Source organism: Puma concolor, chromosome C1 (assembly GCF_028749965.1).
Source record: "Puma concolor isolate L17-30 chromosome C1, mPumCon1.1.hap2, whole genome shotgun sequence".
In the NCBI taxonomy this organism is placed as follows: domain Eukaryota; kingdom Metazoa; phylum Chordata; class Mammalia; order Carnivora; family Felidae; genus Puma; species Puma concolor.
In genome coordinates this window covers 18,867,186-18,880,642 of record NC_141674.1, presented here as the reverse complement: position 1 = coordinate 18,880,642, position 13,457 = coordinate 18,867,186, and positions in this window count along the sequence as shown.

Genomic DNA, 13,457 nt, shown 5'->3' with positions numbered 1-13,457 from the left:
AGGAGTGGTGGGAATGGTACCTGGCACTCACGTGTGGCCAGGACCAGTGTTTACCCACCAGCTGGAATGGAAAAGTTCATAATCCATGGGGTAGGAGACTAAGGAGGTTTTGTGTCCATAGCGGAGAATAATTAGCTGTAGACTAAATGCTGCTTGGGTCTTGTCTAAAAAACTATCTTAAAAATCAAGACATGGGGCGCCTGGGTGGCGCAGTCGGTTGAGCGTCCGACTTCAGCCAGGTCACGATCTCGCGGTCCGTGAGTTCGAGCCCCACGTCAGGCTCTGGGCTGATGGCTCGGAGCCTGGAGCCTGTTTCCGATTCTGTGTCTCCCTCTCTCTCTGCCCCTCCCCCGTTCATGCTCTGTCTCTCTCTGTCCCAAAAATAAATAAACGTTGAAAAAAAAATTTAAAAAAAAATCAAGACATGAAGGAATCAAATGGTTTCCAAATAATTTAAATGCGTTCAGAACAAGGATCAAGAACAACCAGTTATAGGGGTGCCTGGGTGGCTCGGTTGAGTGTCTGACTCTTGATTTTGGCTCAGGATTGAGCCCCCCATGGGCTCCATGCTGAGTGTGGAGGCTGCTTAAGATTCTCTCTCTCCCTCTGCCTCTCTCCTGCTTGTGCTCTCTCTCTCTAAAATAAATAAAAAATGAAAAAATATTAAAAAAGAATAACTTGTTATAAGAAACATAGAAACTCCCAGTACCCAAAAATATCAAATTCACAATGTTTAGCATCTAATCAGAGAAACTAGAAAATTGGACTCAATGAATGAGGTGATATAGACGTTTGGATTAGGACACAGATCAAAGCAGTTATTATAACTACTACCGCACATGATAAAAAAAATTAAGTAGAGACATGAATAAAGATGAAAAGTACATGTCCAAGGTGAAAAATACACTGCGGGTTTTACTGCAGATCAGACATTGCAGAAGAAGAGATTTGTGAACTTGAAGACAAAGCAGCAGGAACCGTCAAAAATGCGACGTAGAGAGTAAAAAGTTATTAAAAAGCATGAACAGGGGGCGCCTGCGTGGCTCAGATGGTTGAGCATCTGACTTCGGCTCAGACCATGATCTCGTGGTTCAAGAGTTCGAGCCCCACATCGGGCTCACTGCCATCAACCTGTCAGCGCAGAGCCCGCTTCAGATCCTCTGTCCCCCTCTCTCTGCCCCTCCCCTATTGTGTTCTCCCAGAAGGAAAAAAAAAAAAAACATTAAAAAGCGTGAACAGGGCATCAGTGAGTTGTGTGCCCTGTATATGGAATTTGGAGTTTCCAAAAGGTGGAAACACTGCCGCCCATGAAGACTCTGGATCTGAAGTTTCAGTCTCTCTTTGTTCAAATCTGAGTGAACACGAAAGGCGTTCTAAAAGACATGTTAGCACCGTGCTGAGGCTTTCCCCTCGACATGGTCACCAGGTTGCAAAAGGATTGAAAAGGGCCCGTGTCACCCGTGATCACCTGTGGGACACATCTCCCCCTTTGGGGAATGCTCTGCCAGCAGACAGAGCCATGAGAAACTGGGAGATACTGGCAACATCTCACCTGGCTGAAACCTGTGTGTGCACGTGTGTGTGTATGTGTGTGTGATAGGTTGGGAGGGGCAGGTGTGTCTTTCTTCAGCTGGAAGTGGCCCCTTGGGGAGAGATGCGTCAAATACCCAACAATCTCAGAAATACAGTCTGGAATGTACGGAATCTTTCATACATCATTTATCACATACGTGTGATGGTTAAATGCAAAACCTGTAATGTATGCCAGAAGTTTTACAAAATCCTGTCTTGACATTTCTCATTCTTTAAATACGACAGAGGCCCTGGAGTAAGGGCTGGTCTAGACCTCTCTGTTTGCTTAGAGGCCGGTGTGCACAGGGACAGCCTGAAAGTCTAAAGGGGGTGGGGACGGAAAGCAGGGACAGTTAAACAGAGCCTCTGAGATCACAGCGGCTGTTTAGTGCGCCCCCTTGTGAGGTTTGAGGAGCATAGCTTCGAGTCAGTTGTGTATTAAAAAAAAACTTTTTAAAAAGTTTATTTATTTATTTTGATCTGTTTCAGATTCTGTGTCTCCCTCTCTCTCTGACCCTCCCCCGTTCATGCTTTGTCTCTCTCGGTCTCAAAAATAAATAAACGTTAAAAAAAAATTAAAAAAACAAAGGGGCGCCTGGGTGGCTCAGTCGGTTAAGTGTCCGACTTCGGCTCAGGTCATGATCTCACGGTTTGTGAGTTCGAGCCCCGCGTCCGGCTCTGTGCTGACAGCTCAGAGCCTGGAGCCTGTTTCAGATTCTGTGTCTCCCTCTCTCTCTGACCCTCCCCCATTCATGCTTTGTCTATCTCTGTCTCAAAAATAAATAAATGTTTAAAAAAATAAAAAATAAATAAAAAGTTTATTTATTTATTTTGAGAGAGACAGAGACAGTGCAAGTGGGGGAGGGGCAGAGAGAGAGAGAGAGGGAGAGAAAGAGAATCCCAAGCAGGCTCTGAACTGCCAGTGCAGAGGCCGATGCCAGGCTTGGACCCACGAAGCTGGGAGATCATGACCTGAGCTGAAACCAAGAGTTGGACGCTTAACCGACAGCCACCCGGGCACCCCCAGTTGTGTGTTTTTTTAAACCCAAGAAGCAAGCACTCTGTTTCTTCCTAGTTACGTCAATCAATCCATAGTCACTGTAGAAAATTACTTCTTCTGATTGAGGGGTGTGTGTGTATGTGTGTGTGTGTGTGTGTGTGTGATTTGATTGGTTTATTAAATCCCTAGGTATGGGAACCACAGGACAATCTTCAACTTCTTTTTAAAAAACTGATGTATAATTGACATACAGCAAAGTGCACAATCTTAAGTGCAGATATATAGACGAGGCTTTTTATATTTACAAACGTTGTGCGGCCACCAACCATGTCGAGCCATAGAGGGGTCTCTCATTCATCATTCATCCCCCAAGGGTAACAATTATTCTGACACTCTCACTTCAGATTAGTTTTCCAGCTTTGGGTCTTCTTATAAATGGCATCATACAGCAGCTACTCTTTTAGGTCTGACTTTCCTCAGCCAGCATCGTGTCTAGAGCAAGATCTCTCCAGATTGTGTGTGGGGCCTAGCTTAAACTTTACCTTGCTTTCCAACTTCAACATCATCTAATGCTATGAGGGAGGGGATGAGGGGAGAATAAGTTCGAAAGAGATCCTCTGCCGTAATCAAGTAGACACACTGAGGGGCTTAAACAACACTTACCGTGTCGCTGTTCTGGAGGCTGGGTGTCTGCGATCAAAGGGCCGGCCGGGTTGGCTCCTGCCGAAGGCTCTGAAGGAGAATCTGTTCCAGGCCTCTTCTCTAGCTTTGGGTGCCTTCCTGGCAATCTTTGGCATTTCTTGGCATGTAGAAGCATCACCCTGATCTCTGCCTTCCTAGTCACGTGGTGTTTTCCTGGTTAACATTTCTGTCTCCAAATTTCCCCATTTTATGAGGATACGACTTATATATTTTTTTTTTTTTAAATTTTTTTCTTTCAACGTTTATTTATTTTTGGGACAGAGAGAGACAGAGCATGAACGGGGGAGGGGCAGAGAGAGAGGGAGACACAGAATCGGAAACAGGCTCCAGGCTCTGAGCCATCAGCCCAGAGCCCGACGCGGGGCTCGAACTCACGGAGCGCGAGATCGTGACCTGGCTGAAGTCGGACGCTTAACCGACTGCGCCACCCAGGCGCCCCGAGGATACGACTTATATTGAATTAGAGTCTACCCTAATGACCTCATTTTAACTTGATTAGCTCTGTAAACGCCCTGTTTCCAAATGAGGTTCCCCGTCCGAGGTGTAGAGGTTAGGACTTCAACACATGAACACGTATTAGAGAAAAGGAACCAACATACACGCTTTATGTATGTATGTATGTATGTATATAATCTACATATATATGTGCGTGTATGTGATCTACATATAAATCTCTTGCTTGCAAGGTGGAGACACAGGACAGCCAGTGGTGTAATTCAGTCTGAGTCCGTAGGCCTGAGAACTAGGGGAGCCGTGGTGTAAATCCCAGTTCAAGGGCGGAGAAGACTAATGTGCACGTTCAATAGGCAGGGAGGAAGAGGATGAATCCTCCCTTTCTGTACTTTGGGTTCTATTCAGGCCCTCAGTGGATTGCAAGATGCCTCCCACAAGGGGGCGGGCAATGTACTTCACTGAGCCCACTGATCCAAACGCTAATCTCATCTAGAAACACCCTCCCAGACACGCCCAGAGATAATGTTTGATCTGGGCCTCCTGTGGCCCAGTCAAATTCACCATACAATTAACCATCCCAGTGCATAATGCAATCCATGGCAGGGAGGGCCCATGTTTTCTTTCCTTGAACTTGGGTGGGCCTCTGTAACTGTGATGAAAGTGATCCTGGCTCTTCCTTAGATGTTTGGTATGGAATCCAGCCGCCATGTTGTGAAGAACATGAAATAGGCCGTATGAAGGTCTCAGTCACTAGCCAGAATCAACTGCCAGATATTTGAGTGATATTTGATATTTCAGTCCTCATCTTTGAGTCTTGCCACGGAGGCACCAAATTTGTGTAGCAGAGTCAAACCATCCCTCCTGTGTCTTACCCAAATTTTTGACCCACAGAAGCTATGTGGGGTAATGAATTACGGTTATTGTTTTAAGCCGCTAAATTTTGGGATGAATTGTTACACAGCATAGATAACTAATATATGCTGCATACCTCACAGGGTTCTTGTGAAGTTTAAATGAATTCATAGTTGGAATTCACCTAGTATAATGCTTGGCACATAGCAACTCAAGAGAACTAACATTAGTAGATACATAAAAAAGTTGTAATTTTTTTCTTTAATCTCTACACCCAATGTTTGGCTTGAACTCACAACCCTGAGATCAAAAGTCACATGCTCCATTGGCTGAGCCAGTCAGATGCCCTGAAAAGTTGTAATTTTAAAGTATGCAGTAAGCTGTTCTATGTACTATGTGTAATTAGAAGAAAAAAGGTTTCCTTTTTTTAACATTTTTAAAAATCTTTATTTATTTTTGAGAGAGAAAGAGACAGAGCATGAGCAGGGGAGAAACAGAGAGAGAAGGAGACACAGAATCCGAAACAGGCTCTAGGCTCTGAGCTGTCAGCACAGAGCCCGACGCGGGGCTCGAACCCACGAACTGCGAGATCATGACCTGAGCTGAAGTTGGACGCTCAACCGACTGAGCCACCCAGGCGCCCCGAAAAAAGGATTCTAAAAGCCATTTAGAATTTAAACTTTTCATTAATTCTATTTGCACTTTTGCTCAAGTAGACCTATTTTTTTTTTTTCCTGCCAGACATATGTAGTGATGGGAACTTAGTGGCTGAGAAAATAGAATCATCTTTTCACTTATCGTGGATCCAGGCAATCAGTAGCATGTGAGTTAATCTGGTTTTAATTATCCTTTGTAAAAAGAATTTCGGTTTCATAATGTAGCCTCACAAAAGTTTTCAGAAAAATTAGCCTATACAAATATGCTTAAATTTATGACTCTCTCTCTGTGTATAAATATATATGCATATATATATGTGTATATATATGCGTATATATATGTGTGTGTGTGTGTATATACATATATATATATATATGTTTATTTATTTATTTTTAGAGAGAGTGTGAGCAAGGGAGGGGCAGAGAGAGAGGAAGAGAGAATTTTCAAGCAGGTTCCACATTGCCAGCACAGAGCTCAGTGCGGGGCTCGAACTCATGAACCGCAAGATCATGACCTGAGCTGAAATTAAGAGCTGGATGCTTAACTGACTGAGCCACCCTGACACCCCTATCTCTCACTCTATTTTTAAAAATTTTTTTTTTCAACACTTTTTTAATTTATTTTTGGGACAGAGAGAGACAGAGCATGAACGGGGGAGGGGCAGAGAGAGAGGGAGACACAGAATCGGAAACAGGCTCCAGGCTCCGAGCCATCAGCCCAGAGCCCGACGCGGGGCTCGAACTCACGAACCGCGAGATCGTGACCTGGCTGAGGTCGGACGCTTAACCGACTGCGCCACCCAGGCGCCCCTCTCTCTCTATTTTTTAAGGAAGATATACAAAGAGCCAAAAAGCACATGAAAAGATGCTTAAGACCATTAGCCCTCAGGGAAATGCAAAGTAAAAGGATAATGAGATATCACTTCACACTCACTAGGATAGCTCTAACCAGAGAGACAGATAATAATAACAAGCGTAGGTGAGGATGGGGAGAAATTGTAACCCTTCACACACTGCTGGTGAGAATATGAAATGATGCCGTCGGTGGCTTTGGGAACCAGTCTGGCAGTTCCTCAAAACGTTAGAAAAGAAAGCTACCGTATGACCCAGCAATTCCACTGGTGGGTATATACCCAGGAGAAACGAAGGCATATCGCCACACAAAAACTTTAAGGAAATGTTCATAGCGGCGTTCTTTGTAAGAGCCAGAGAGTGGGAGCAATTCACACTTTGTGTGTACAAAGCAATGAACACACATTGTGTTCATCAACACAATGAATGGATAAATAGAATGTGGTATATCCATATAACAGAATATTACTCAGCAGTGAAAAAGGGATAGGGGATACGCGAATGCCACAATATGGATGAACCTTGACAACATTTTGTTGAGTGACAGAAGTTAGATGCGGAAGACCACAACATTGTATGATTCCATTTAGATGATATGTCCAGAGGAGGCAAATGCATAGTGACAGAAAGTGGATTAGTGGTTGTCAGGGCTGAGTGGGATGGGGGAGGGAGTGATGGAGAATGACTCTTAATGGGTATGAGGTTTCCTTTTGGGGTGATGAAAATGTTCTAAAGTTATATTGTGGTGATGGCTGCCCAACCCTGTGAATACGCTAAAAACCACTGAACTGTGCAGTGTAAAAAGCGAATTTTGTGGTATGAGAATTATATCTCAATAAAGCTGTTATGGTTTCTGTTTGTAACCATCTCACGAGAAGGCTGCCATACCTGTTTGAGAGGCAGGCTTCACAAACTTCACTTGGGTGCGACTTCCAGGAGTCCCCTTGAGAAGACAAACAGCCAAAACAGATTCCCATGAGGCATGTGTGATTATCCATTGAGAGAAATATCAAGCACACTGTCCACGAGGCAAGGTATATTGAGCACCTATTATATGCTAGGAAATGTTCTGGAAATGTGATCACATCAATGAACAAAAATCAAGGGTTGATTTTAGTTAAGCTAAAGTTTGTTTCTCAAATCGATAGCTAAACTAATAGCTCCAGGGTGAGTAGAAACAGGTATTGGTTGGCTGATATCAGCAAGGATTTGTGACTTCCCCTCCTACTATTCTGGAAAGACCAGCCAACTTAAAGAAAAAAGAAGAGGGAGATGTGAAGATACAGCCTTTTTTGTCTTTTCTAGAATGAGAGAAAAGGAGAGAGATTGAGAATGAGTGGGGGAGAGGAGCAGAGGGGGAGAGAGAGAGAATCTCAAGCAGGCTCCGTGATCAGCACGGAGCCTGATGTGGGGCTCGATCCCACAACCCTGGCGTCATGACCTGAGCCAAAATCAAGAATCAGATACTCCACTGACTGAGCCACCAGGTACCCTAAATGATAGAGCTTTTGTAAGTTTTTTGGCCATACTTTAGAAAATCAATAGACTTAGGAGTGGCTTTGGCTGTGAATAATAGAAATCCCAACTAATACTGGCTTGAACAAAGAGATTGCTTTTCTCACAAAAATGTGGAGGTGGGCGATTGCTCAATGGCTTGATATGCTCATCAAGGACCTAGGATTAATCCTTCTTTCTGCTTAGGCATCCTCAGCATTTTGGCCTTTTGTCTTTGTGCTTGTTGCCTGTGGTCCCCAGACGATCCCCAGCACAATGTCCCCATTCCAGTGTCCAGGGAGGGGGAGGGAGGCAAGGTCAAAGAGTGTTTCTTTTCTGGAGGCTTCATTTATTCTGGAAAGCTTTCCCGGTGTATCGTTGACTAGGGCACGATCTTGATCAATATCGGCACCCTGGGTTGGCAGGAGCATGCTGATTAAGGCTGGATTCAGTTTGGTCTGGCTTTGGGCTGGCTCCGTGAACCTCATTCTGGGGCCCATTAGGACAAGGGACTATGCCAACGGCACAAGCACATCACAAGCCCCTGCTTGAATCACACGGCGAAACGTCCCATTGGTCAAAGCAAGTCACATGGCCAAGCCCAAAGTCAGAGCGCAGGGAAATCCACTCAGTCCACTATGGAATCGTGGTGAGGGTTGAGGTGTAATTCTACCACAGGGGAGGGAAGGCCACACGTGTTTTTCCCTAGACCACTCAGTAGGGTGTGGATGGCCATGGGTGACTTCGAGCAAGCCCAATGCATGAAGTCTTCTGGGGTAGTGGTGAAGAGCATAATCTTCGGAGAAGAACTTCTAGGATCAAATGCCAGCTTGTCTCCCTACTGTTTGACCCCGGGGCAATCAGTTTCCTGTCTCAGATTCCTGGTCCCCACAATAAGGGTCCTAATCGCACTTGCCTCATTGGGTTGTTGTGTTGATTATAGGTCCTTCTAAGGCTGCCTAGCACCCAGGAGGACCCCATTAGCGTTGGCTCTGGTCCTCTGGGGCCAGAGGAGAGGAGGGACTCGATGCCCCTGCTGTCCCCGGCAGCTGCGACCTTCGAGTCTGGTCCCAAAGAAGGCAGGGACTGCGTCCGTGTTGTTACCTCTGTGTCAGCCAGGGCATCCGTCTCGCTCTGCACCTTTCGCATTCTTCCAGAACAGCTCACCCACTCAAGTACGACAATTGCTTTTTCATTAGTAGCCACAGAATTCACATCAGTAGCTCTTGACCACGGAGCCTTGCAGTTAACGGTGGCCTCGTTCAAAGGAACACGAAGCCGAACAATTTGCTCCAGCTTGTGAGGCTGCAACCAGCCACTCGAGTAAAGAATGCCACCGCATTACCTGCTGTCCGGCCAGGCGGCAGGGAAAAAGCCTGTCTCGCCAGATGCTCCACGTGCGGGGCTCCAGCGTTCTCAGGGGTTCCAAGTGTGTACATTCCAGAGAATTCTCAATCAAAGCGCAACCCCAGGCAGACACATTTTCACACTCGCATGCCCACAGCATGTGTGGAAAAAGAAGGGGAGATCCGTGTAGATCTAAGTCAAACTAATTAGCTGTCAGCTGCATCACATCTGGAGATCAAATGTAAACTGTTGGCACCAAAAACCGTTCCGGTCCCTGTCATTTCCGTACTCCTGGTGCCACGCCATCCTTTGTAGCACAGCCCTAATATGTTTCTCCACGCTGACAAGACCCCAGCAGCTCGCCAAGCCTGGAATCCCAAGTCATCTGCCGTTGGCGACCGCAGTTCCCTTTATTTTGTGCCAGGTGGAGTTAGAGACGCAGGTCTTTTGCTCGGATGGCTGGGTGGGAGTGGGTCATCGCCTTTTGGGTATGTTGGCGTGCAAATATCTACACAGTTGTCCATTACCAGGGCCCTTTACCATCGCTACTGTTCTGTGCGTGCGAAGATCACAAAGTCCAGGGTCGGAAACAGGCTCATTTTGGCCCATCTCCTGCTGAATTTTATCACTTGCACCGGGTCGAGGTGGTTCATCAATAGCGGATTGGAAGGCTGGGGTGTGGATTGTGCCCTTCAGGAAAAGTGTGTGCATCTGGAAATGAGAGAGTGGCCAGAGAACAGAGCCAGCGGCGGCTTTATTCTATTTAGATATTTAAAGTGTTTTTCCCTGGTGGAAAATAATCTGTTTCTGGTTTAAGTTGATTTAAAATTGCCGCCATGTTGCTTTAAGTAATGTGACACCTTATGTCTTTAAAGAAGCTTGGAATATGGCTGTGGAATGCCAGTATACAAATGACAGATTGACTTCATGAATCTGACTCTTCTCCACAACAAAAGATTAATTTTTAGTACACTTCGAAATCAAAGGAAGAGATGGCATTGGGTACTTCTAATAACTATCCACTAGGTGGCAGTATACCTTCAGGATTTTGACACCTAACGCAGCATTGCCTTGGGAGGTTTGTTAGATCCCTGAATTCTTTGGTTCCGCCCCAGAGCTTCTGCATCAGAAACTCTGGGACTGGAGCTTAGTAATCTGCATTTTAACAAAGCCCTCTGGGTGATTATGTTGCACTCTCAAGCTTGAGATCTTTCTGCAATCTGAAAATGCCAGCGTTATAGGCAACAAGGTGTGGTGGGCTTTAGACTCATGTGCTGTTACTAAAAGGCACTAAAAGGTACCTGTGTCTTAGGTGTCTTTTGTACTGGACTTTCCCAGTGTCTAAAATGTCTCCCGCTGATCATGACTTAAAGTATGAAAAGCCCCAACCAGGAAGTAAGTAAGCCCCTAGATCCAACATATTAACCATTATAATCCATAAACACCTAAGAACTTTTAGATTCTTGGGCCAAATTCGGCCCCTCAACTGTTTTTGTGAGTAAAGTTTTATTGGGACACAGCCACACTCATTGGCATATTGTCTGTGGCTGCTTTCACACTGCAAAGGTAGAGTTGAGTAGTTGTGATCCAGACTAAAGCCGAAAATATTTACTATCTGGTCTTTAGATGAGGAGTTATCTAGCAAGACCTTGAGGGATTGGGTCTCCAGCCCCAGGACAGTTAAGGGACCCAAGGTGGGAGACCTTGAGTAGTGATATGGCCAAGAGTGTGGGGGATGGGGGGAGGGCCGAAAGGACAGTATGGGTAAGGCACCGAGAGGCACTGAGATGTTTCTGGACCACTCCGTAATATGCTAATGCCCACAAATGCAATACTAACCACCAAATCTACTAGCTAGAATAACCTTTACTCAACTGTAAGTAACAAGTGTTTATTCATTTGTAATCAACTAAGATGCTTCTTAAAAATTTTTTTAAAAAAATCTTTAGTTGTTTTTGAGAGAAAGAGAGAGAGAGAGCTAGCAGGGGAGGAAGAGAGAGAGAGAGAGAGAGAGAGAGAGAGAGAGAGAGAGAGAATCCAAAGCAGGCTCCAGGCTCTGAGCTGTCAGCACAGAGCCCAACACGAGGCTTGAACTCATGAACCGCTAGATCAGGACCTGAGCTGAAGTTGGACGCTTACCCCCACTGAGCTACCCAGGCTCCCCCAACTAAGCTGCTTCTTGTTGGGACTTTTCATCCACTTACTTTTTAAGGCCTAGAGGTGAATGTGCAGGTTAAAAGGGCAATGAAAAAGAAGATGCTTGCTGATAAAGCAGAAAGGACCATATTTGACAGACCTCGTTCCACGTATTTCCATCCTTCGTACCAGCTAGCTATTGTGCCGGAATTTCCTGAGCGATATTTTCCATGTATTTTAAGCCTGTTTCATCCTGGGCAATTTTCATAACAATTTTCATTCATCCATTGGATTTCCGCAACAGCCCTGACAAATATACCTCAATCCTTCCATTCATCTGACGGAGGAAACAGCTCGGAGAAGGCAGGCAACTCTCAGGTTGAATGCTGGACCCTGAGTTTGATCCCCCCTGAACTAAGCCTGGCATGAGTCAGAGCTGGGTCCACTGCTTCACGCTCCCTTTTTTTGAATGTCTTTGTAATCGTGCTATTCTGGGGATTCTTTTTATAAACCGGCCGCTAGGCCTTGCAGTCTTATTTAAGTTATTATATTATTATCCTTCCTAGTAGGACCCTAATTAATTAATCATCTAGAAATGGTTCCCTGTTTAGTCCATTAAGTGATATCGAGGTCTTTACCAAGAGGAGCCAGAAGCCTTGTCTGAGGCGTGGCGGTCCCGGGCCGTGGCTCTGACTGAACATCTGAGAGACACAGGGCACACGATCAAAGGCGAGAGGCCGATATTCAGAACAGATGTACCTGCGACTTGCCATCTTTGGGAGACGGGAAGGAAGTCAGACAAAAACAAGCTTCGTGGGTCAGGGTAATTTGTTAGAGCCTGCTCTGAGTCTTAACCTTTAATGTTGGCCTGTGGAAGAACAAATTACCCCAGCCCAGGAGTGGGCTCAAAATCCCCATCCCAAGACTGATTCGGGCAGCTGGAAAAAGTCCCTTTGGTGAACAGAGGATTGTACAAGGGCATCTGGAAATAAATGAGCAGGGAGCACATGGCTGTTTTATTCCTTGGAATTTTGTTTGTTGTCTCGCGAAGTGTTGACAGGTGTACAAATTAGAAATAATAGGAAAAGTGTGAGTGAATGTTCTCGTGAAAGAAACACTTTCCCTGAAGGTCTCAACACCCCCCAGCCTCATTTTCTGCAGGAGGTGCTGAAGGCAGAGTAGGGTCCTTGAGTACGTGGCGTAAGATGTTGATTTTTGGACCCTTTTTATGGCCTAAAATCTTCCCCTCTCCTTCCCAATCAAGGGTGGAAAACAGAGCGTTTAAAACCACGTTGCCTGGAGGGAAGGCAGGTTCAAAGGGCACATTCTCCGGGGATTTGTTTACCTGTTGAATTGACCTCTGGGAAGGGTCTGGAAAGCTTGTCCCCAGTAGGTGACCTCCAGCTTGTGTGGCGAAGGGTGAACACGGAAGCTGATGGCCTTGAGTGGCTGCGAGCTGCGGGGTTATCAACTGGATGGGCAGGTTCCTGGATGAGGGAGGCACGAGAGAGCAGCAGGCCCGAAGCAGGTTTAACAGAGGGTGGAAAAAAAGGGAGGGGGGCGTAGGAAGATGGCAAAACTTAAAAAAGATAGAGAGGGTGTAAGAAGGGCCCAAAGGTCCATGGTCCGGACACAGAGAGAACTTCCCATGCAGGGGCCCCGCGAGTGGGTGGTGTGGTTGAGTGCTCGACCACACGTCTTCTCCACTTGGCCTGCAGCTGACGCTTCTCTTACCCTGTGTCTGCGCTCCCGTCATCTGTCCCGAGCCTGTCAGAGCGAGGGTCCCACACGGCACTGCCTTCGAACGGGCAGGACTTTGCTGCCCGCCTGGGCCCCGCCCGGGAGAGCTCGGACTTGCCGCATCCTGTGTGCGTGCTGCTCCTTGGCACTGTTCTGGAAGCCTCTGGAACATGCAGAGAGCCGGCCGGGGTCCTTGGGGGCTCAGACTGGAGCTGAGGCCCTCGCATTCCTGCCGCCTGCCAGAGCCGTCTCCAAATGCCTGTCAGATCGTGAAGGCGAGGCGTTGCATGTAACAGCTGCAGAAATCAGGCTGGGTCAGAAGAGCTTAGTTCGCAGATAGAAGAAGATTGCTTCGGAAAGAAACAAGCTGCAAATAACCTGTCATGGCCAGAGCCGGGGCCTGCTGGCTTCGCTCTGAGTTTGGCGAAATGTCTCAAGATATATTTCCAAAGGCCTGGATCTGGCCAAACCTGAAATGTCCCTTGCCAAACGCTTTCCTTTCCTCCGTTTTTAAAGTCAAGCGTGTTTTGAAGCAATCTCCTTTGCTGTCTCCGAGTCATTTACTCTTGACACATCACGAGGCTGTCTGGTGAGCGAGGGCTGTTTACATGAGCAGCTATTAGGAATCAGAAGCCAAAGCAGGAAAGATGTGG